The sequence below is a fragment of the Callorhinus ursinus genome, unplaced genomic scaffold, assembly GCF_003265705.2.
Source record: "Callorhinus ursinus isolate GAN/ISIS: 27379988/994484 unplaced genomic scaffold, GSC_fseal_2.0 scaffold12, whole genome shotgun sequence".
NCBI classification, from domain to species: Eukaryota; Metazoa; Chordata; class Mammalia; order Carnivora; family Otariidae; genus Callorhinus; species Callorhinus ursinus.
This window is the reverse complement of record NW_027397074.1, coordinates 18,301,797-18,324,030: the sequence shown is the minus strand read 5'-3', so window position 1 is coordinate 18,324,030 and position 22,234 is coordinate 18,301,797. Positions and strand designations below refer to the sequence as shown.

Here is a 22,234-nt window from a genome sequence, read left to right as displayed (position 1 = left end):
CAGAAAGCAGAAGAGATAGAACAGTCCTCGTGACCTCCTGGTGCAAAAGACAATTCCATTTCATCTCATTTAAGCTGAAATTTCAAAATTGTAAAGTCAGAGTAGCGTGAAAGTCACCATGTTACAAAATACCTTAATATGAATGTCTAATGACCCAAAGAAAAATGGGTGAGGTGAGATTGCCTGGCTTAGCCCATCTCTTTTTTTATATTGTGATCGATATAATAACAGGAATGTTGGGAGTTCCAGCCTAGGTTCTGCTTCTCAGCACTTCTTTCAGATTTTTAGCAATTATTTCTTCCATTATGATAACACTGAGCATGTTGTTAGCATGTTATCAGCTTTTGATATTTGGAATGCCTGGAAATCTTTTATAAAGATTTATAAATGCCTATAAATCTTTTAATAGCTTGGCCCTAGGCAACTTTTAAAACTCGTGTTCCTAGAAATGACCCTGAAAAAATCATGTTAGAGTTTCCTGATGTTTGCACTCCCTGGGTTATATATTTTCACCAGCAAGAAGAGTGCAGTAACTTCACTAAACCACTTCACAGTAACTTCCATAAACCATTTCAGGTTTATGGATTTTGAGAACCATGGGATGATAATGGAGCTGAAGGTCCCAGTTGGATCAAGTCAAAAATTCACCTTCCTCATTTTATAGTTGAGGAAACTGAGGCCCAGATCAATCTTCGAGATCATTTGGCTGGTGATTAGTAACCCCAGGGCTGGATAATTTAGTGTCTCAATCACATCATCAAGGGCTTAGGTTCTTTCCAATTTTCAGTTTTGCTCTTCTCTAGGTATCAACTTTTTCCAGACTTGTTTGTCTCATGATAGGAAAGTCATGGAAGCAGCAGCTCTGGGAGTCACATTTAGATAAAATATTGCCCAAATTAAGAAGAGGAAGGTGTCTTTTTTGTGTCTTATCTAAGAGTGAGAAATCCTTTCCTAGAAACTTCCAGCAGATTTCTCATTTGTGATTGGTCAGAATTGGGTCATGTGTCCTTTCTAAAACAATTACTGGCAAGGAAAATGAGAATGCCCTAGACCAATTAGGATTTACCCTCTGGGGCTGGGAATGGGACCAGACTCTCTGAGTAGATGGCCACATGGCAAGCTATTTGAACAAAATCAGGGTCATTTTAACATATGCATATAAGAAAGTAGATATTGAATAGGCAACCCATAGAATCTTCTACACTCTATAAGTAGCTCAGAGCCTCAAGTAACAGCTGAAGATCACTAAAAATGATTTATTTTAGAAACCATCAGAATATTTCTCTGCTGTCTCTTGCTCTACTATGCCTATTTTTTCCTTCTTCCCTATCCACCTTACTACGTTTTCCCTCTCTGCTTCCCCTAAACCGGCTATGAATCAAAATTAGTCTATGCCACTTTGATGGCCTACTGTATGCAAAGCATCATATTAATATAACTTAATCTTTAAGGAGTATATTTATTAAAATGCTATGCCATATTACTTAAAAGGCAGTTTATTATTTTATAATATTAATCAATTTCTAAACTAAATTGCTACTTAATATCAAAGATTTGCTTCTTTTTACCCTGGTAATAAAAAAATATCTTCCACAGAGAAAAGATTTCCACTGAGTTGCTGGCACCACAATACATAAAAATCCATATCAATGCATGGATTTTTTTTCTTCTTAAGTGTTCACTATCTCAAAATGCTGATAAGTATATTACTATCTTCTACTGGTCATTTCACTCTATCTTCAGTATTATATTCTCCACTAATGGGAGGTCTTTTTTTTTTTTTTAATTGACATATAATGTATTATTTGTTTCAGGGGTACAGGTCTGTGATTCAACAGTCTTACACAATTCACAGCACTCACCATAGCACATACCCTCCCCAATGTCCATCACCCAGCTACTTCATCTTTCCCACTCCCCTCCACTCCAGCAGCTCTCAGTTTGTTTCCTGAGATTAGGTCTTTTGTTTTCTTAAAATCCTTTTCTAATACAGCTTCTCGTCCCAAAGACCATATTGGTACCACTGAACTAATTGACAAGAATCAGTTGCTTTGTGTCCCAAAACTTGCTGGAGTATTGAAATGAATGTTATTCTTCGGCTCTGAACAAATCTATTGTGAATGATCATGAATTATGACATAAATATGTAAGGGATGATCATAAATAAGATGATTATTTTTTAACATAATAATCCTTCATTGAAGAGAGACCAGTTCTTTCACTAGCCTGAAAAGCATAGGAAAGCACATAGATTTTTCAGGAAAGAAAAAACTAGCTGAAGTCTCCATGGAAATATTTACTATTTTTGTGGGTTTTTGCAAGTTGTTTGTAAGTCTTAGTTTTCTTTTCTCTAGCATTAAAAAAATAAAAATACAAAGGATAGGGCCATCCTTTAATTTACTTTCCAACTGGAATACTTCCTGCATATTTCCCTCAGGGAATCTTTCAGGCTCTTTTTGGGGGGGGATATTTTGATTGAAGTATAATATATATATATGTATATATATATATATATATATATATATATACAGAAAAGTACACATATTTTAAGTAGATTTTCACAAACTGAATAAATCACAATATGCTACTTAAAAATCTATGAAATCAGCACCCAGACTAAGAAAGAATAATACCCACATTCGAGCTGAAATACCTTTGAGAGTGAAAGGTGGCATTTTAAAAAATGTATAATTGAGGTATAATTGATATATAATAAACTTCACCCATTTAAATGCACACTTTGGTAAGTTTTGGCATATAGTTGTGAAACTCTTGCCACAGTCAAGATGATAAACATATTCACCGTCCCAAAAAGTTTCCCTGTGTCACCTTGTAATCTCTCCTTTCATCCCCCTTTTCTATTCCCAGGAAACCACTGACCTCATTTTGGTCACAAGTTTGCTTTTTTAGAATTTTATATAAACAGAATCATATACTAGGTCCTCTTTTGTTTGATGTCTTTCACATAGAGATTCTTATATGTTGTTTCAATAGTTTTTTCCTATTTGTTTCTGAGTAGTGTTCCACTATACGGCTATACCATAATTTGTTTGTCCATTCTCCTATTGATGAACATTTGGGTTTCCAGTTTAGAGTTATTACAAAGGTGCTATGAACATTCATGTAAAAGTCTTGGTATGGACATATGTATTCATTTTCCACATGTAAACATCTAGGCATAAAATGGCTGGGTGGTATGGTAGGTGTATTTAAGTTTTTAAGAAATTACCAAATAATTTTCCAAAGTGGTTGCACCAGTTTACATTCTTTACAGCAATGTATTAAAAGTATAGTTTCGGGGCACCTGGGTGGCTCAGTCATTAAGCGTCTACCTTCGGTCATGATCCCAGGGTCCTGGGATCGAGCCCCACATCGGGCTCCCTGCTCAGTGGGAAGCCTGCTTCTCCCTCTCCCACTCCCCCTGCTTGTGTTCCCTCTCTCGCTGTGTCTCTCTCTGTCAAATAAATAAATAAAATCTTAAAAAAGAAAGTATAGTTTCTCCACATCTTCATCTTCAGCAACCATTGGTGGTCAGTGATTATTTATAATTTGAGCCATTGAGTGAGTGTGTAGTGATATCTCATTTTGGCTTTGATTTGCATACTCCTAATGACTAACAATGGTGAACATGTTTTCGTGTGCTTATTTGAGGGGGTTCTATTTTTAATTACCCCAAGACAACAGGTATACAGTAGGATGGTCCTGGAAAAATTGGGACATATGGTGACTTAAACAAACATAAATGAAAGACTTGTTTGCAGATATTGAAACATCCTTGCATCCCTGGAATAAGTCCCACTTGATCACAATGTACATGATATAAACATTAACAACATGAAGGATAAAAATCATATGATCATGTCAATAGATGCAAAAAAAGCATTTGACAAAATTTAATATCCATTCATGATAAAAAAAAAACTCTTTCAGAAAACTAGGTATAGAAGGAATGTACCTCAATATAATAATGGCCATTCATGTCAAGCTCTCAGCTAACACCATGTTCAACAATGGTAAGCTGAAAGCTTGTCCTCTAAGATCGGGAACAACACAAGGATGTCCACTTTTGCCACTTTTATTCACCATATTATTAGAAGTCCTAGGCAGAGCAATCAGGCAAAAAGGAGGAAAGAAGGGGGCGCCTGGGTAACTCAGTTGGTTAAGTATCTGCCTTTGGTTCAGGACATGATCCCAGGGTCCTGCAGAATGGGATAACATAATTGCAAATCATATATCCAATAAGGGGTTAATATTTAAAATATATAAAGAACTCATACAACTCAATAGCAAAAGATGAGCAATCCAATAATAAATGAGCTGAGGAACTCAATACACTTTTTCCCAAAGAAGACATACAAAAGGCCAACAGGTAAATGCAAAGGTGTTCAAATTACAAATTACCAGGGATACACAAATCAAAACCACAGTGAACCACCACCTCTCGCCTGTAACATGGCTATTATCCAAAAGATAGGAGATAACAAGGGTGTGGAGAGAAGGGGAACCCTTATGCACTGTTACTAGGAAAGTAAATGTGCAGCTGCTATGGAAAACAGTACGAAGGTTCCTCAAAAAATTAAAAACAGAACTATCATATGATCCAACAATTCCACTTCTGGGTATTTCTTCAAAGAAAATGAAGTCACTCTGTCAAAGAGATATCTGCACCCCTGTGTTCATTGCAGCATTATTTACAACAGCCAAGACATGGAAGCAACCTAAGTGACAGATGAATAGATAAAGAAAATGCAGTGTGTGTGTATATATGTGTATATATAAACAATGCAGCACTATCCAACCATAAAAGAGAAGGAAATCCTGCCACTTGCAACTACATGGATGGACCTTAAGAGCATTATGTTAAGTGAAGTCAGACTGAGAACCACAAATTCTGTATGATCTCACTTATATGAAGAATCTAAAAAACTGAACTCACAGGTACAGAGAACAGATTGGTGGTTCCCAGAATCAGGAAGTGGAAAGTGGGTAAAATAGGTGGAGGTAGTCAAAAGGTAGAAACTTGCAGTTATAAAATAAGTAAGTTCTGGAGATGTAATATAAAGCACAGTGACTGTAGTTAACGATACTATACTCCATATTTGAAAGTTGCTAAGAGAGTAGACCTTAAAAGTTTTCATCACAAGAAAAAAATTGTAACTATGTGAGGTGATGGATGTTAACTGAATTTATTGTGGCAACTGTTTTGCAATATGTACATATATCAAATCATTATGTTGTATACTAATACTAAATGTAACACAAGGTCATATGTCAATTACATCTCAATAAAACTGAGGGAAAAACAAAAAAAAATGAAGAGGTAAAGGGAGAGGAATATGGGGAAAGAAGAAAAAAGCCTCTGGTTGGGTTATAAGATTCTGACAATGCTTTGTTATCATAAAGTTACACAAAATTTTACCCTTGTTATTGCGTAAGTTAATAATAATAATTAAATTGATTCATTTTCTCGCAAAGGAGAACTATGGCAAAATTATGCTCTTGATTAAGGGATCTGAGGGTCAGTATTTTTATAAAAGTTAGCAAAATGTTATGTTTAAAATGTATATATATATATACACACATATTATATACATTTATATATAAATATGTATATATCAAATGACATATACTACATAACACTTCAAAAAGTATATACTAAATAGAATACTGTAATCATCTCCTAACATTGTACTTAATGTGGCTCAATGCCATAGAACACTGTAAGTGGTTCTTTCTCCTGAAGCAATCTAGCCTTTCTTTTTCCCTTAGTACAAATCAAATGTGCAAGATTGTAGAATGATGAGGGCTCTTTTGGAGAAACTTTGCCAGGCATCTTTGAGGAGACAACTGGAGAGAATGAGAGACATTTGATTAAGCATTTTGAAACATGGATGTTTTGTTCTTCTGCCCTCTTTCCGTACCAAAAAAAAAAAAAAAAATCATACTCGCAATTGCAGATGTTTATAACACTCAATTTTTTTTTTTTGGTTGCAATTATCTTTTCAAATGAAATAACCTCCATCTACAACAGTAAGTTTATGCAAGAGGATATGAAAATATCCTTTTAGTTAGAATCTGTATCTACAGTGTATGATATCCAGGGCATTATGTAATATTCTTATATGCAGTGTTGTTATTGAAATTATTCTGAACAACCTATAATGCTTTGTACAGTAGGGTCTCAAATGTTGTTAGAATTAAAAACTCAACATAAATTCATTCCTAAATACAGAACCTGAGTCCTCATGGAATTTGATTTTCAGATGACTAGAAGACTGCCCTTAATATGTTAATCATATGTGCTTTGGGAATTTCACAATGATGAACAAAGAAAACATTTGAGCTGGAAGTCACTGGAAGTGTTTAAACCAAATTAAAGGGTAATAAAAAGTAAACCTATCCTTAATTTTATAACCAAGCATGGATTTTTCTGGTTTACTGGTACACAGTTGAGAAAGCATTTCCTCCAGAATTGTTCAGTTTCATTGACAGGAAGTATTTTTCTAACACAATAACCTCTTTCTTGTGTGATTTTAGACAAACTTAAAGGAAATTTTTTAGCTATAACCTCAGAGAGAAGCAGTTTTCTTTTTTTTAATGATTTATTTATTTATTTTTGAAAGAGAGAGAGAGAGGGAGAAGGGGCAAAGGGAGAGGGAGGGGAATCTCAAGCAGACTCCCTGTTGAGTGCAGAGCCCAAGGAGCTGGATCTCACAACCCGGAGATCATGACCTGAGCCAAAATTAAGAGTCTGACACTCAACCGACTAACCACCCAGGTGCCCCAGAGAAGCAGCTTCCTATGAGACAAAGGCTGTGTCTTTTCAAGCTTAGCTCCACTTCTTAAAGCCAAATGATCTTGGGCAATATATTCTACTGTGTCGAGCTCGTTTTTCAAGTTTTCCTTATCTATACAATTGGGGCACTCTTACCTGTCTGTCTCAAAGGATTCATTAGAAAATGAGAAAAACCATCCTTTTCTTGAAAAAGTCTGTCAAGATCTCAAGTAATTTAGGGTCAGACTAGGTCTCCAAGTCTAAACCTTGGTCTCTTCTTCCAAGCATAACATCAATCTCACGACGTAAGACAAAGAAGTTTGGACAATTAGTATGAAATTTCAGTTGGCAACTGGTATTAAGTTGATCTTTTTTTTTAAGATTTTATTTTATTTATCTTGAGAGAGAGAGAGCACGTGCACACACACTGGGGGTGGGGCAGAGGAGGAGGGAGAGGGAGAGAATCTCAAGCAGACTCCACGTTGAGGAGGGAGTCCAAAGGCGGCGCAATCTCATGACCCTGAGATCATGACCTGAGCGGAAACCAAGAGTCGGAGGCTTAACAGACCGAGCCACCCAGGTGCCCCTAAATTGATCTTTTTTGATCCCTCCCCAGATTGTAGCTTCCTAAGTTGAAAACCACCCCAAGTTCTGGTTAGAATGGAGACTCTCTCTGAATCTAGGAGCCTTTCCCTCTTTTCTAAAATTTGCTTCATTCCTTTTGTCCAAAGCTGACATTTCCTAGAGCCATCTCGACTCAGCACTACCTATGCAAATCTAGAGGTTTCTGAAACTCCACAAAGCCAAGAAGATGTCTCCTCAGTAAGAATCACAGAGGATGGTACAAAAGGGAGAGTAAGGGAGTAAGGTTTTTGGCCTAGAATAAAGAGCCTTAGGAAGAATTAATCAGAGTCCGTTTTAATTTATATGCTGTTCACTTTAAATCCCAATGTGGATATAATGAGCTCAGAATTATAAATGAAAATCATTTAAAACCTCAGAACTTCGTGGGCTGCCAGTATTTCCAAATGATTGCATTCTTTCAAAGCAGTCACCATGAAAAACGCAAAGCTTTTTTCAACTGCTGCAACCATTTTGGATTTTTCTTTACAAATGGCTATCATAGTTGGTCCGCCCCCCGCCACCGTTTTCCTTCCTGCTTTTTCATTTTTTTCCTTTCTTGTGCACATTATAGTCTAAACCTGACTTTGACCAAAAATGGGTTATCTGCAACAATCTGTTACCTGTTCATCACATATGGCTCTGAATGCCTTTCTGCCTTTCAAAAACAAATTCTTTGTTCCCATTCTCAGCCATCCTCAAAGAATGATGACCTGCCACTACTAAAGACGTATTTTAAATGTTTTGCAGGTTTTAAAGGACATTTCAAAGGAAGAGGTCCAAAGACATTTTAAGTAATATCAGCAGCACTGGAAATAAGTGAATAATTTCTGATGGTGCATACTCTTATGGGAGAAAATTAATTTTGGTACTTAATTTTAGTGTTTGTTAAAAAATGAGTAAAAAAAGGGGAGCCTGGGTGGCTCAGCCGTTAAGCGTCTGCCTTCAGCTCAGGTCATGATCCCTGGGATCGAGTCCTGCATCAGGTTCCCTGCTCTGCGGGAAGCCTATTTCTCCCTCTTCCACTCCCCCTGCTCACTAACTCTCTCTCTGTCAAATAAATAAATAAAATCTTTAAAAAAAAAATCTGTTTCAAAAAAATGAGTAAAAAAAAGATCAAATTAAATTTTTGTTATGCTTTATATATGGATACACACTATGCATGCACATGTATGTATATAAACTTAAAATCTCTTACATATTTTTAAAAGAAGAGTTAGAATTGAAAGCCAGTAGCAGCAGAAAAGCCAGCATGTAAAATGCCATGGGAGGGCATACCTGCTGAGAAAATATAAATGTAAAAGAGATCTGACAGACTTCCTTCATAATTTTACCCAAGAAAGCAGTAATAGGAATAAAAATGCCATAAAAAAAAAAAGCATCAGCACTTCAATATTTTGAACATATTTAAAGGTTCTGGTTCCATAGCCAACCTGTCAGGAATCTAAAAACCTTTAAGAACCCTTCGTTTTTTCAATAATCAATTTCAATATGCATTTTATTCCATGATTTTGCTTGTTTGTTTTAATAAGTGAAGTGTTTGGGATAAGTTTGAACTTTATCAACTTTAAATTTTATGTCTTATTGATATACTTGTAAAGACCGCATTTACATTTTATCTAGGTGTTTCATTTGTTATGTACTGTTGAAAATTCAGTAATCACAAATGCAAAAATCTTTTACTCCTATAGCACACACACAGGGTCTTTTCAATAATTCAAAGAGCTTTCTACAATGATGAAGTCATACCGATGAACTCAATAGGAAAATTCTAATACTATTACATATAACTTAAATAATTCACTGTTAGAAACCAGGCGTAATAGAGCAAAAAAAAAGTGCTCTAAGTGCTCAAAATATTTTGCTTTTTCTTATGCCAAGGTATATTTCTTAAATCATAGTGACACTTTTTCCTCTCTTTTGTTGGAGTACATGACAGCTACTCATATACTGGGGCAGGTGCCAGAGATAAATGCTTCTCTACTAAAGTCAAGAATGTCAGCACTCTGTGTTCAATGATGGGCAGCCCTCTATCATTTTTGCATAAGATCTCTCCTGGGAAACCTATCACCAGACCTTATTACTACACTATCAACTTACTCTCATCTCAAATAGTTATTCTTCAAAGACAGCAGCTGAGTAGCACTTTACTTTTTTAGATTCCCTAATAGGTGATGAAAGAAAAAAGTCAAACAGAACACAAGAGAACAAGGTTATTCATAATCTCATTTAACACCAAACAAATACAAAATCACTAATTCTTTAAATATAGTATTTTATGATACATTGATAATTATTCAATCTGATCATATAAAGTAAGAAAAAAATTGAAAAAAGTCAGTAAATAATTTTTTAAAATGTAGAATTATAGTAGATTTTAGAATGAATTAATTAGGGCCATTAATGAAGAGATTAATTGAAAATTCTACTACAATTACAATAAAATAAATAAAGCATGACTTAATATTTTTTATTTCCTTTGGTGTTTATTTATAGAAGTCTTTTTTCAGGTGGTTATAAATCAAGAGCCATACTCAGGTTGTATGATTAAAGGATGATTTTTTTTCACAATTTGTTGGAGATAACATGACATTCTATAGAAAATAGCAGTCCATACTGAATTGTTTTTGAAGTGAGAAATGAAATTGAAATTTGTTATGGTGAAAGGAGAAAAAGATGAAACTCTCCCAAAGACATCAATTAATGAGATTTTGAAAAGTTTGTGAAAACAGCCATATGTAGAGAATTAACACAAAATGGATATATTTTTAACATTCTGAAAGTTAGTATGCTTTTGAGATATGAATCTTCCTAATAAAAAAGATATATTTAAACCTGGGAAATGGTAATCTTATAAACGGGAGAACAAGTACTCCTGGTTATTCTTCAAAATTTTTCTACACCTTTACCTAGAATTATGAGAATAAAGCTTCAGTCTGTAACAAGTTTAATAAAACTTGCATTTCCTGGGCCCTATCTGTCTGCTACCTTAGTACCAGCACTGCGTTTACAACTGAAGAATGAGGCTGATTGGGTTCGCATTGCATATATAAGCCCCGAGAAAGCTACTGAAAAACATATTACCAAAAAAACCCATAAAGGCAAACTGAGAGTTCTATAGGACTATGTATGCTTTTCACAGTGAGGTTCAGTATTCACCCTAAGGGGTGTGTGTGTTTGTGTGTGTGTATGTAACAGTGGAGTATCATTCAGCCATAAGAAAGAAGAAAATCTTGCTATTTGCAACTACATGGGTGAACATGGAAGATACTATGCTAAGTGAAATTAACCTGCCAGAGAAGTACCAACTCTATATTACCTCACTTACAAGTGGGCTCTGGAAAAAAAAAAAAAAGGCCAAGTGCACAGAAACAGAGAATAGAGTGGTGGTTACCAGGCTAGCAGGTGGGGGAATTGGGGAGAAAATGGTCAAATGGTGCAAGCTTGTAGTCATAGGATGAATAAATTCTGGAGATGTGATGTACAGCATGGTAAGGATAGTTAATAATATTGTATCTCACACTTGAACTTTGCTATGAGAGTAGTCTTAAACATTCTTATCACACACACAAAGGTAATTATGTGAGGTGATGGATGTATTAACTAAACTAATTGTGGTAATCATTTTACAATGTATATGTATGTCAAATTGTCACTTTAAATATATATGATTTTACCTGTCAATTATGCCTCAATAAAGCTGAGGAGAAAATAAAATAAGGACAAAGTCCAGGAACTGAGCTGAAGGGGAAAGACATTACCTGAGGCAGACAGGAGAGAGCCTCAATTTACTAGATAGTCTATCACTTCATGGGGGAAAAGACAGAGGAAGTTCTTGGGTTTGGGTGGAACAAGACAAATTACTTATTTCTATATTGCTGCTTCAGTTCTTCAACCAAAGTCAAATTTTCTGCCAAACAAATAAATCAATCTTTGATCCAGCGCAAGATCTGTCTTGCTGGATGTTATGGCCACCTCAACTTAGACAAATTTGGTTTCTCCTAGCTCTAGTAATTCCAGTCTTGATATCTTGGCGGGGGGGGGGGGAGTCTAAATATATAGAATCAAGCTTTATTCATCCTCATTATGACAATGGATCATTTTCTTCACAATTTTTGATATCAGATGATCCTCCCTCCCCTATCAAATTTAACTAAAGCCCATTAGTTTTATATCAAAGTACGGCAAATAGCAACAATATCAAATATAAGTTTATGCTTCATCTTCCAAATTTTGCCTAAAAGGCAGAAGTTAAAAAAAAGTTGGTGAAACACACTTAATAATTAACGTATCAAAACATTACTGAATTTTAATGAAGAAACTACCTGGTATTGGTAGTCTGGCATAATTTTGCTCTATTAAAAAAATCCTCTAGTATTTTCCTTAAATTGTTAAGAGTCTTCACCTTTTTTATTTTAAAGTATCTACAGCATTAAAAATATGTTGTCATTAATCCACCCAAAGTGTCATCAATACAGATACTAATGATATCAATCATTACCTCAGATTTGCTATTCCAGGGAAGATTTTGAATAGTGGAGCAGGGTTTTTTTGGTAATAATAAATATAAACAAAATTAGAATTCAAGTGCTTATTGTCTGGTAACACTGATTAGAAAACAACAACGTCATACGTAATCTTGGGTGTAGCCTCCAATCCCTATGCCATATTTAAATTTACATGTTGGAAGTTTGAACATTCTTTATTTATACCACTTTATGTTCCAAGAAAAGAACATTAAGATTGTAAAACTAGTTAGGAAGGAGATGATTCAGAAGTTTTTAAAAAGTTTTTAAATTAACCATAAAATCTTGTCTCAAGAGCTTTTTCAACCCTTATGATCTCAAATTACTGAACAAGTCATAATGTAAAAGTAATGAAATACTCTACAAAAACGTTCAATATAATTTAAAATTTTAACTTAAGGGAATTTGAAAGTTCAATCATTTTCAAAGAGACTGTAAGGATGATTAAAATCCTGAAGGAAGCCTGAAAGAAAAATGACACAGTCATTATTGAAAATGTAATACAATGTAAATTGTAAATTCTCAGGTTTCATGTTTAGACTAGAAAGCTTAAATTCAAGGCCTTTACACCAATTTTCACAGAAGTGTAATACTTTCCAACTCATGGTCCATCCACTGAAAAGCTGTGCATGGCTAATAATGACTATCAACTCAAGTTAGTCACACACACGGGGGTAAATTGGAACTGAAGAGCCTTCAGTTACCAAAACTAACATAAATGATTTATTTCCTTCTGCGGACATGAAAGGAAAAGAGTTGAATGTTCGTGAAGGAGAGCATTTATGCACCCTGCCCGAGGGTCAGAAAGCTCACTCAGCACAAATATTCCCCGAAAAGGTTCTTCTCAGAAAAGAAACCATCTCTTCCAAAAGGTCACCACGTCAGCTTGACTTTTTGTCTGCTCCGAGAAAGAGCCCGTCAAAGTTGGTTACTGTGAGGCCGTTGCTGTGTTATTTATATACACGTATATATATGTATATATATATTACGTGTATATATATACACATATATATACGTGTATATATATATATACATATATATATACACGTATATATATGTGTGTGTATATATATATATAGCATGATGCCCTCCCAAAGAGAAGCTTCTCATATGCACCAATCAGCTCCTCTTCAGATTATTTCTTGCCTTCCCTGACACCATTCTTCGTCACAATCCCGTGACTTTGCTCTTCCATCTCAAATACCTACTCCCCTACATTAACATAGGCTTATTAAACCCAGCTGAGAATCACACCCTCTCAGTCAAGTCTAGCGCAACCCAAACTCCTTCTAATGGCCTATAAATGCCCACACTATCCGATCCTTGCTCACTCCATCCATGCTGAACTTCAGTTTCTCCAAAATGCCAATCTCTGTCTCATCCCAGTCTCCACCTGGTAATGTTCCTTCCCCCTACCTTGCTCCTGGCTAACTCCCTATCATATTTTGGTCTTTGATTAAAGACCTCTCTCAAGGAGGTCCTTCCTATTTATCTCAAGCAGGTTCCCCACCTCGCCCCCCTCCCTCAAATTTCAGTCCCATCTTTTCTTCCCAGAATTATATTCCTTTGCTCCTCACTTTTTTTGTATCTACGCTGGGATCATTGTCTTTCTTTCTTTTCCCAGTTTTACTGAGATATAATAGACATACAACGCTGTGTAAATTTAAGGTGTGCAGTGTGTTGATTTGATACTCATATATTGCAAAATGATTACCACCAGAGCCTTAGCTAACACCTCCATCAGCTCACATAATTAGCATTTCTTTTTTGTGTGAGAACATTTTAGTTCTACTCTCTTAGCAACTTTCAAGTATATAATACAGTATTATTAGCTATAATCACCATGCCATATATTAGATCCTCAGAATTTATTCATTTCTCTTTTTTTTAAGATTTTATTTATTTGAGAGAGAGAGAGAATGTGCATGTGAGCATGAGTGGGGGTAAAGGGAAAGGGATTCAGAGGGGAAAGGCAACATTTGCTGAAGGGAGTGTGGGAAAATTTGGTTGAAGGTGACATTAAGGTGACATTTGAAAAAAAGTTAGAGTTTTGACAAATGAGTACCAGGAACTGGTGCCAGAGGCCCTTATCAGAAAGAAAATAGAACAAAGATACAAGGCAAAGAGATACTCAGCGTGCACAGGAGATAGAGATAGTAGAGTTTTTACATGTTGTCCCATCCCTTGAGCCCAAATAGGGAAAGCCCTTGCCTTATCACTGAGAATTTATCTGTTGTCCAAAAAGGAATGAAAATATAATTAAGATTTTAAGATGATAATTACTTCGGACCTATTCTCTAAGTTTTTGGTTATCTCCCCACTTCATTATCTATTTCTGGTGGTTATTCTCTCAGCAACTGGATTTTAAGTTTTTTGAGGGCAGGCACCATGTCTTACACTTTTGTCAGAGGGGTTGAAAATAGCAGTGGACACAAGGAAAAGTCAGAGAGGACTAGAGAGCAGCTGGGCACTACACACAAGTGACATCAATGGTTTGGTGATAAAATAGCGCCCTTGCCTTCAAGGGGTTTATATTCTGACACAGAGATGAAATGATTGGTATAGTCTTACAACACAGTAAATACGTTAGAAGAAATACAAGAGGCTATAGAGCACTAGAATTCCGCAAACAAATCATTTTAAAATTAATTCTAGTAGGTATTTAAATTATAATGGTATTTTCCAAGAGTGTTTATGTACAACCTTTTCAAGACTGAGAACAGTAAATTTTAGGGATGAAAGGCACAGCAAAGGGAATAGAGTCAATGGTCCCATAATAGCCTTGTATGATGACAGATGGAGGCTACCCTTTTGGTGAGCACAGCATAATGTATAGATAGAGTCGTCAAATCACTGTGTGGTACACCTAAAACTAATAGCACATTGCTTGTCAACTATACTTCAGTAAAAAATATTTTAGGGGTGCCTGGGTGGCTCAGTTGGTTGGGCGGCTGCCTTAGGCTCAGGTCGTGACCTTGGATCAAGGCCCACACCTGCTCAGTGGGGACTCTGCTTCTCCCTCTCCTCTGCTGCTCCTCCGGCTTGTGCTCTCTCACTTGCGCTCTCTCTCTCAAATAAATAAATGAAATCTTTAAAAAAATTTTTTAAAAATGTTTTAATTAAGAAAAAATAAAATGAATCAATCTATTCTGTATTGGGGTTATTAAAAATAAAATTAACCTAGTGAGTCATTAAAAAAGACAGCAAATTTCTTTGATAAGGAGTACTTATAAAATAGAAGTTTCTCTACATCAGTTATTCACATAGAACAATGGAGAGTATCATCTAAAACTTTATTAATGTGGTTACCATAAATTCCCCTCAGTGAATAATTCAACTCAGCATTTGCTCTTTATGTTCCCTGCCTGTGGTTTTCTATAATCAAAGTCCTTGACTAGAGAAATTTAAATAACCTTTCTTCATCTTACAGTAAAAAGCAATTACTTTCAATTCCCTTTACATAGTCCCACCATACTCCCATTAGAACATTTATCTAAAGTCCCAAACAACTAAAAACACACAGACATACACAGGCACACATACGCACTTCACACTTGCATTAAGTAGTTAAAAGCTGAGTTGAAGGTGTGCAGTCATTCTCCTGTATTCTGCTGAATACACATAATTTTTTTTTCATTTCATTTATTCACTCTAGAAAGCCCAAAATCCAGCTTCATTTTACAAGTCCTAGCACTGGAAAGCTGGGCTACAAAATCATGAAGAGTCATTTGCCTTTTTAATTTTTTTTAGTTGATGCGTATGATAAATGGGGTTCTGAAAACCATAGAAATTTAGAGTTTTCACAATACCTTAGAAAGCATCTAATCAAGAGAAGACCAACTTAGAAACAGTATTCCCTACCCCTTTCAGAGTGGAGATATTGCTAATAGATCTCAGTGTTCTTTCCCACTGAGCCTGCGCATTACTCAGATTCTACATGATGCTCCAGGCAACCTGTATCCTGTCAGATAAACCATTTATTGTGCATGGCCCTTCCCATAGGACAGAAAATGTATCCTGAAATTTAAGGCACTTTAGAAAGCTATAACCTATTTTCAGCTACCATAGAGCCTAGTACTTAGCAAAGTGCTATTCAGTATCCTGAAACATCTTAATAGTATAAAAACATGACTGGAGTTTACAAAACAGACTATGTGTATGGAGACCTCTTGCCTGTGGCATGTATGTGGTGCTTCTGACTGCCCTTATCCTACACCTTAGCATTACTACCTCCTGGTTCGCTCACTGTGTGAGTTGCTCCTCCATCTTCTTGCCACATCCTAGATTAAGGCTGTCCTGAAGGAGCCATCCTTGCCCTTCTGTTCTCTCTTGACACACACCACAGTATTTTCACCCACACCCGTGGCTACATATACACTGTTTCCTCTTTTAGGTCTCCAGCTCAAATTTCCTCCATGCCACACCCATGCTCCCAACTCTCTGTCCTTTTTTTTTTTTAAGTTTTATTTATTTAAGTAATCTCCACACCCAACGTGGGGCTCGAACTCACGACCCTAAGATCGAGAGTCGAGGGCTCCTCTGACTGAGCCAGGCAGATGCTCTCTGCAACCATGCTCTCAACTCTGGAATGTCTACATGCATTAGTAACTTGCTATTACCACAAATTCAACATAAAAACTTCCTCCTTCTCACCAAAACTCACATATAATCTGTCCTTTTTCACTTTCGTGACCATTATTGCACATTCTGCTCCCTCTTCCAAACATTCTCCCCCTAACAAGCTCCAGTCTCTGCCTGTAGATATGCTGCCCACCCTCAAACTCAGCTGAGATGCGACAATGGCCACCATGTAGTACTACTTGATCCTGCAAACACAGGTTCTCTAGACTTTAACTCATCTCTCAGGTACCTATGGACCCCCATTATGGAACCTACTATATTTTATACTATGGAAACTTATACTTATCTCAAGGTCTTATCTTCCTTAAAAGATTTTAAAGTGTCTCAAGTTACCCTCTAAGTTTCCTTTACATGTTCCCAAGTGCCTACAGAACTATAGTGACGTTATAGGCTTATAATATGCAATAATAGAACCCTTTATTGAGTACTTACTAGGTGCCAGGTACTATAAAAAAGTGCTTTACATACAGTATTTAAGTTACTTCTCACACAACTTTCATAGTTTTATTATTTCCCTTTTAGACAGGAAGACTTACTATTTAAATAATTTGCTCAGTATTAACTAGCTAACAGGTGTTGGGCAGAGAATAGAACCCAGGAGCTTGCTGGTTTGGGGATTGGACTCTTTCTACTTGATAGTAGTATGTTGTCTGGCTCTCTCCCCTGCTCAAGAGCTAGCATTTGTTGATTATATATTATATTCCAGGAGCTTTTCCTACATTATTCCTAAGCTTCTTTGCAAAATGATTATTATTATGCATCAAGAAATCAAAGCTCAGAGATGTTAAGCTATTTACCTTAGATCTCACAGCTAATAAATTCCAGATGCAACTTTTAAACCTGACTGCTTAACTCCCCTGCCCCCCCCAACCAAAAAAAAGCACTTGTCATATTTTAGGAGGAGTCCCTTAAGAAAAAAAAAATACTACTGCCTTTCCAATTATAATAATAATAATTATTTTATTAGTCACAGGGTTTCATTTATGTGGTTTTATTTCATTTAGATATCCTTTTGCTAGAACCATCACTGTATACATTTATAGAAAAAATGTTACTCCTGCATTATATTCTGTCAACTTTTTTCTTTACATATTGACTACACAATCTTACGTAATCCTATAAATAACTTGCCCAAAAAAAAAGCTTGTTCTTCCAAGAATTTGATGGAGTTTTACATTAAAATGATCTTGATATCAGAAAGATAAGTTATTGATAGAAAATGATTGCTTATGTAAATAACACTAGGTCAGGAACATGCTGAGGGATCTATATTTAGTACTTGTCTTTATTAATTTCTCCGATCCTTATGTTTTGCTTGGTGCTTCTATTGCATTCAGCTTGGAAGGTCAAGATAAAATACTACACCTAAAGAAATAAGTGGGTACTGATATAAATGCCAAAATGAATCTGAACTAAATGCCATGCACAAAGAGAAGAGAGGGAAAAGGAAATATGCAGTATCAGAATTAACCATTAGATTTTAAAGGAATACAAGAATATAATTTTGGAAAAGGGAAAATTAGGGGATGGTGATTTTACTAGAAATTGCCTGACTTATTTATGAGAAAACAATACTCAATACCAAATTAACATGCATGCAGTAACTACCAAGATAATTAAAAGATATTTAAAATACAGATATTATTTAATGTTACATGACTTGAATGTCATTATTCAATTTTGCCAATGCTACTATTCGATTGGGAAAATCCTATTGGTTTTGAAGGGGGAAAATGCAGGTGAATGTTGAAAATTAATAAAAACAAGATCATCCCAAGCAAAGAAATAACTCCAAAAGAGTATCCATCGTTATAAAAGTACTAGTTTCTAGAGCTCCCAGAGGATTCTGAGTAAAACTAGACACACTTGCAATGCATTATAAATGTGTAATTACCATTTAAATGGAGGGAGAAAAAGGCATTTTCTTACAGCCAACCAGACGCTGGCATTTCAGGCAATGATCATCTCATCTACAGAGTCAGGTTAACAAAGCTATTGTCATTCTGCCACTCACCCTCAGCCTTTTAACTGTCGCTCTCCTCCACCAGAAGGACACCCAGGTTAAGACTTTCTCCTTGATTATCAGTCACAATTTGCTCATTAGGCTCTGGTATGCCTAATATGTAATTCAACAGCATATGTTTCCCAAAAGACAGCTAAGAGACATAAAGCCTTCTGATTCCCCTTTTTAATTACTTGGGCACCGAAATTATAACAGTGAATGAAATTCTGAAGCAGATCTCTACTGCCTGTACAATTGTGATTGTTAGGATCATCTCTTCTCCCCTACAGTCCAACAAAGGCTTTCCTTAATAACATCCCTGTTTGTGGATTTGGCCGGGTGGCTACTTAGATGTGAAAAATACTGCGTTATTCCAAAAAGGCACTGAACATCGTTTTCAAATGATTTTAAAATGTGTCATGTAGATTTCAAAACTCTGGAAAAGAACCAAATGTGTTTTTATCAGATAGCTGCATAATAAAGTATAGGAGGGTAAAAGATTTGTCAAAAATCACACAAATTAAGTGGAAAGATCCCTTCCCTGTCACGTGTATTCCTGAAGTCTAATCTATTCCTTTGGGTTGCTGCTACATTTCTTATCATGAGATTAGCTACTTCTTATGATGTGTTTGTTGAAACCCATTTGGATTTATCAGGGTGGCACATGTTGGTTGGATTAATCATTGCTTCTATCTCAAAAACTGATTATTTCCAAAATAAGCATATAAATGTGAAGCATGAAGAACTTAGGAAATCATGAAGTGAAAGGCTGTGCATAATCAAGCATGTGACAGAAGGGATGGCATTATGAGTTACATGTGGCTACTTTATTCTAGCTTTCTCTTTGTATCTTCCTTTGGCTATTTTATTTGGTATCTTTAAAAAAAAACTGTCACAGTGGTGCATGGGTGGTTCAGTCATTTAAGCATCTGACTCTGACTCTTGATTTTTGGCTCAGGTCATGATCTTATCTCAGGGGTGTGAAGTAGAGCCCCTGTTGGTCTCCACGTTAAGCGTGGAGCCCGCTAAAGATTCTCTCTCTCTCCCTCTCCCCCTTCTCCTGCTAGTGTGCACACTCTCTCTCTCTAAAAAGAAAAAAAAAATATATATATATATATAGTCACAAATCAGTGTAACAAATTAGTCAAACACAGCCATTCAGCGGTCTTTTTTTGTCATCTAAACCAGGGGTTCACAAACGATGACTGAGACCAAATCTGGCCCTCTGCATGTTTTTGTAAATAAAGTTTTATTCGGACACAGTCATGTGTATTCGTTTATGTATTGTCTATGGCTGATTTTGCACAATGACAGCAAAGCTGAGTAGAAGGTAAGACCCCAAAAGCCTAAAATATTTACTATCTGGCCCTTCATAGAAAATGCTATTCTGTCTTCTAAACTGTTGCATCTCTCAATGTTCTAGAAGGAGATTATACTCTCTGGCCACAATCTACTCCCCCAGTTTCGGTCCCTTTAGATCTGCTTGCTTCTACTTCCTCAAGACATCCCATTTTTCAATTACCTTCTTTTTCGAGTAAACCTATCATCATCAGTTTACATATCTTCCCCTTCTCAGTCAGTATCACAACTAATCCCATTCCAAAATTTATCTAACCTGAAAATAAAGCTGGTCACATTGACCCAATCTCTGCATTGGGTCAAATCATCCTCCCCATCATCACCATCATCAATTCAATAACAATGGAAAGATAGAATTAAAAGAAATGTAAATATTTACTTAGGTTGTATAGAAAGCATTTAAGTGGTGAAGGAGGATTGTGCCCTTAATGAGCAATAGAACACTTCAAAATCCTGTCTTCCCAGCATCACTATTCTTAGTATTCCCCCAAACCAATGACAACTGCTGTGGTAGATGCTACTGTGCACTACCCAGCCCACCCTTTCAGGATCAAGGCACTCACTCTTCTAGCTGCCAGGCTCTTTTTGGGTATTGCCTTCAAAGGGAGTCACTTCACTCAACATTAAGCCTCCTTTTATTTATTTATTTATTTTTAAAGATTTTATTTATTTATTTGACAAAGAGACAGCGAGAGAGGGAACACAAGCAGGGGGAGTGGGAGAGGGAGAAGCAGGCTTCCCGCTGAGCAGGGAGCCCGATACAGGGCTCGATCCCAGGATCCCAGGACCATGACCTGAGCCAAAGGCAGACACTTAATGGCTGAGGCACCCAGGTGCCCCTAAGCCTCCTTTTAGAGAGCATCCCACATCTAAGGATGGTTGATTTGGGGTTTGGGCTCCTGTGCTTCAATTAGGGACGCCATCCAGGTTCCAGAGCTCACCATAAGATTGTCCCAGGTAGTGACTGTATGACGATTCAACTCTTCCCCCTGCCCAAGTCTGTTTATCTCTCTTACAAGTGTTACTCCTACAAGTATTCCCCAGTAAAGCCCTGTAGGCCAATCTCTGCCTTGGAGCCTATTTACCAGGGAACCCAGTTTAAGACAGCTGCTTTCTTCAAATGCTTTCTCATCACCCAAACGAAAGCTTCCCCAGTCCCAGTCTTACTCTTTATGTCTCTCTCCTCACAGTCCTGTGTCCTAACAAGCCTGGTCAATTTCTTTTCTCTCAATAGAATTCACTATCTTTTCTTTAAGTTGACTAATTAGATATGAAAAAGAATCTGTAAGTAGTTCTATAATTTGTGCTAGTATGTTTTTAATGTCTTATTCTAAGATTTTAAGGTGTTGCCATATAGAAGTTTTGTCTATTTTTTAAAAGTCTAATTTTTTAAATGTTTCACTGTTTTATTTTTAACATAATATCTAACCAAAAAGCATTAAATATTGCCTTTTATATTATGCACTTAAAGTCTTTATATGATTATCATAGGGTCAACTGTATACTGAAAGCTCTTCTGCAATAATACCCCCACCCTGCAATAGCATTTTGATTCAAAGTGAAATGCTCTGATACAAAAGTTAGACAACAACGTAGCATGAGAAGACATAAAACATTTTAAAACAATCCTATTATCAGCAAGTTCCTCTTTGATGAGTCCGCTTCTGGATGGAAGGAAGGAAGGGAGGAAGGAAGGAAGGAAGGGAGGAAAGAAGGAAGGAAGGAAGGGGAAAGAAAGGAAAGAAAGAAAAAGAGAAAAAGAAAGGGAAAAAGGAAGAAAGACAAGCGAAGGAAGGGGAAGGGTGGGGAGGGGAAGGGAGAGGAGGGGAAAACTAAGGTGAAAGAAAATCAAGAGGAAATCATTGTAAATTCATGAATTACTTTGCATGCAGTATACACACACACACACACACACACCCAAGCCAAATTAGTAACTGTTTCCATCCAAGTGACAGTCCCAAGCTGCTCATCATCCAACAGGCTAGAGATGTTGATAAGAGGGTCCTAGCACTGGATGAGGGTTTGGGCAGGATGACCTTCATACCCTGAGATATAAGTGCCAAGATTCTGTGACTACTCTAGTAACATTGGTGGTAACAGTAGTAACAATGGCGGGGAAAATTCTAAAAATTTTACCTGTAAAATCTCATTTTGTCCTCAGAGCTACCCAATGATTTAGTCACTATTATTAGCTAATATTAACAAATGAGGAAACTAAAGCAGAGACAGATTTAGTTAGTTGTCCAATATGACATACTTAGTCAATGAAGCCCAGATTTCAACGAAGGCAGCCTGACTGAGGAGCTGTTA

General features: G+C 36.4%; 1 protein-coding gene across 1 annotated transcript in view; it reads right to left on the bottom strand.

The window, feature by feature from the left end:
• Positions 1-12,298: 12,298 nt before the first annotated feature.
• The window catches only part of PTTG1IP2 (PTTG1IP family member 2), a 28,348-nt gene continuing 18,412 nt past the window's right edge, over positions 12,299-22,234 (bottom strand). The window contains exon 7 of the mRNA XM_073898784.1: positions 12,299-12,385. The gene's annotated coding sequence lies outside the window, so the exon portion shown is untranslated. The remainder of the gene's footprint in view (positions 12,386-22,234) is intronic.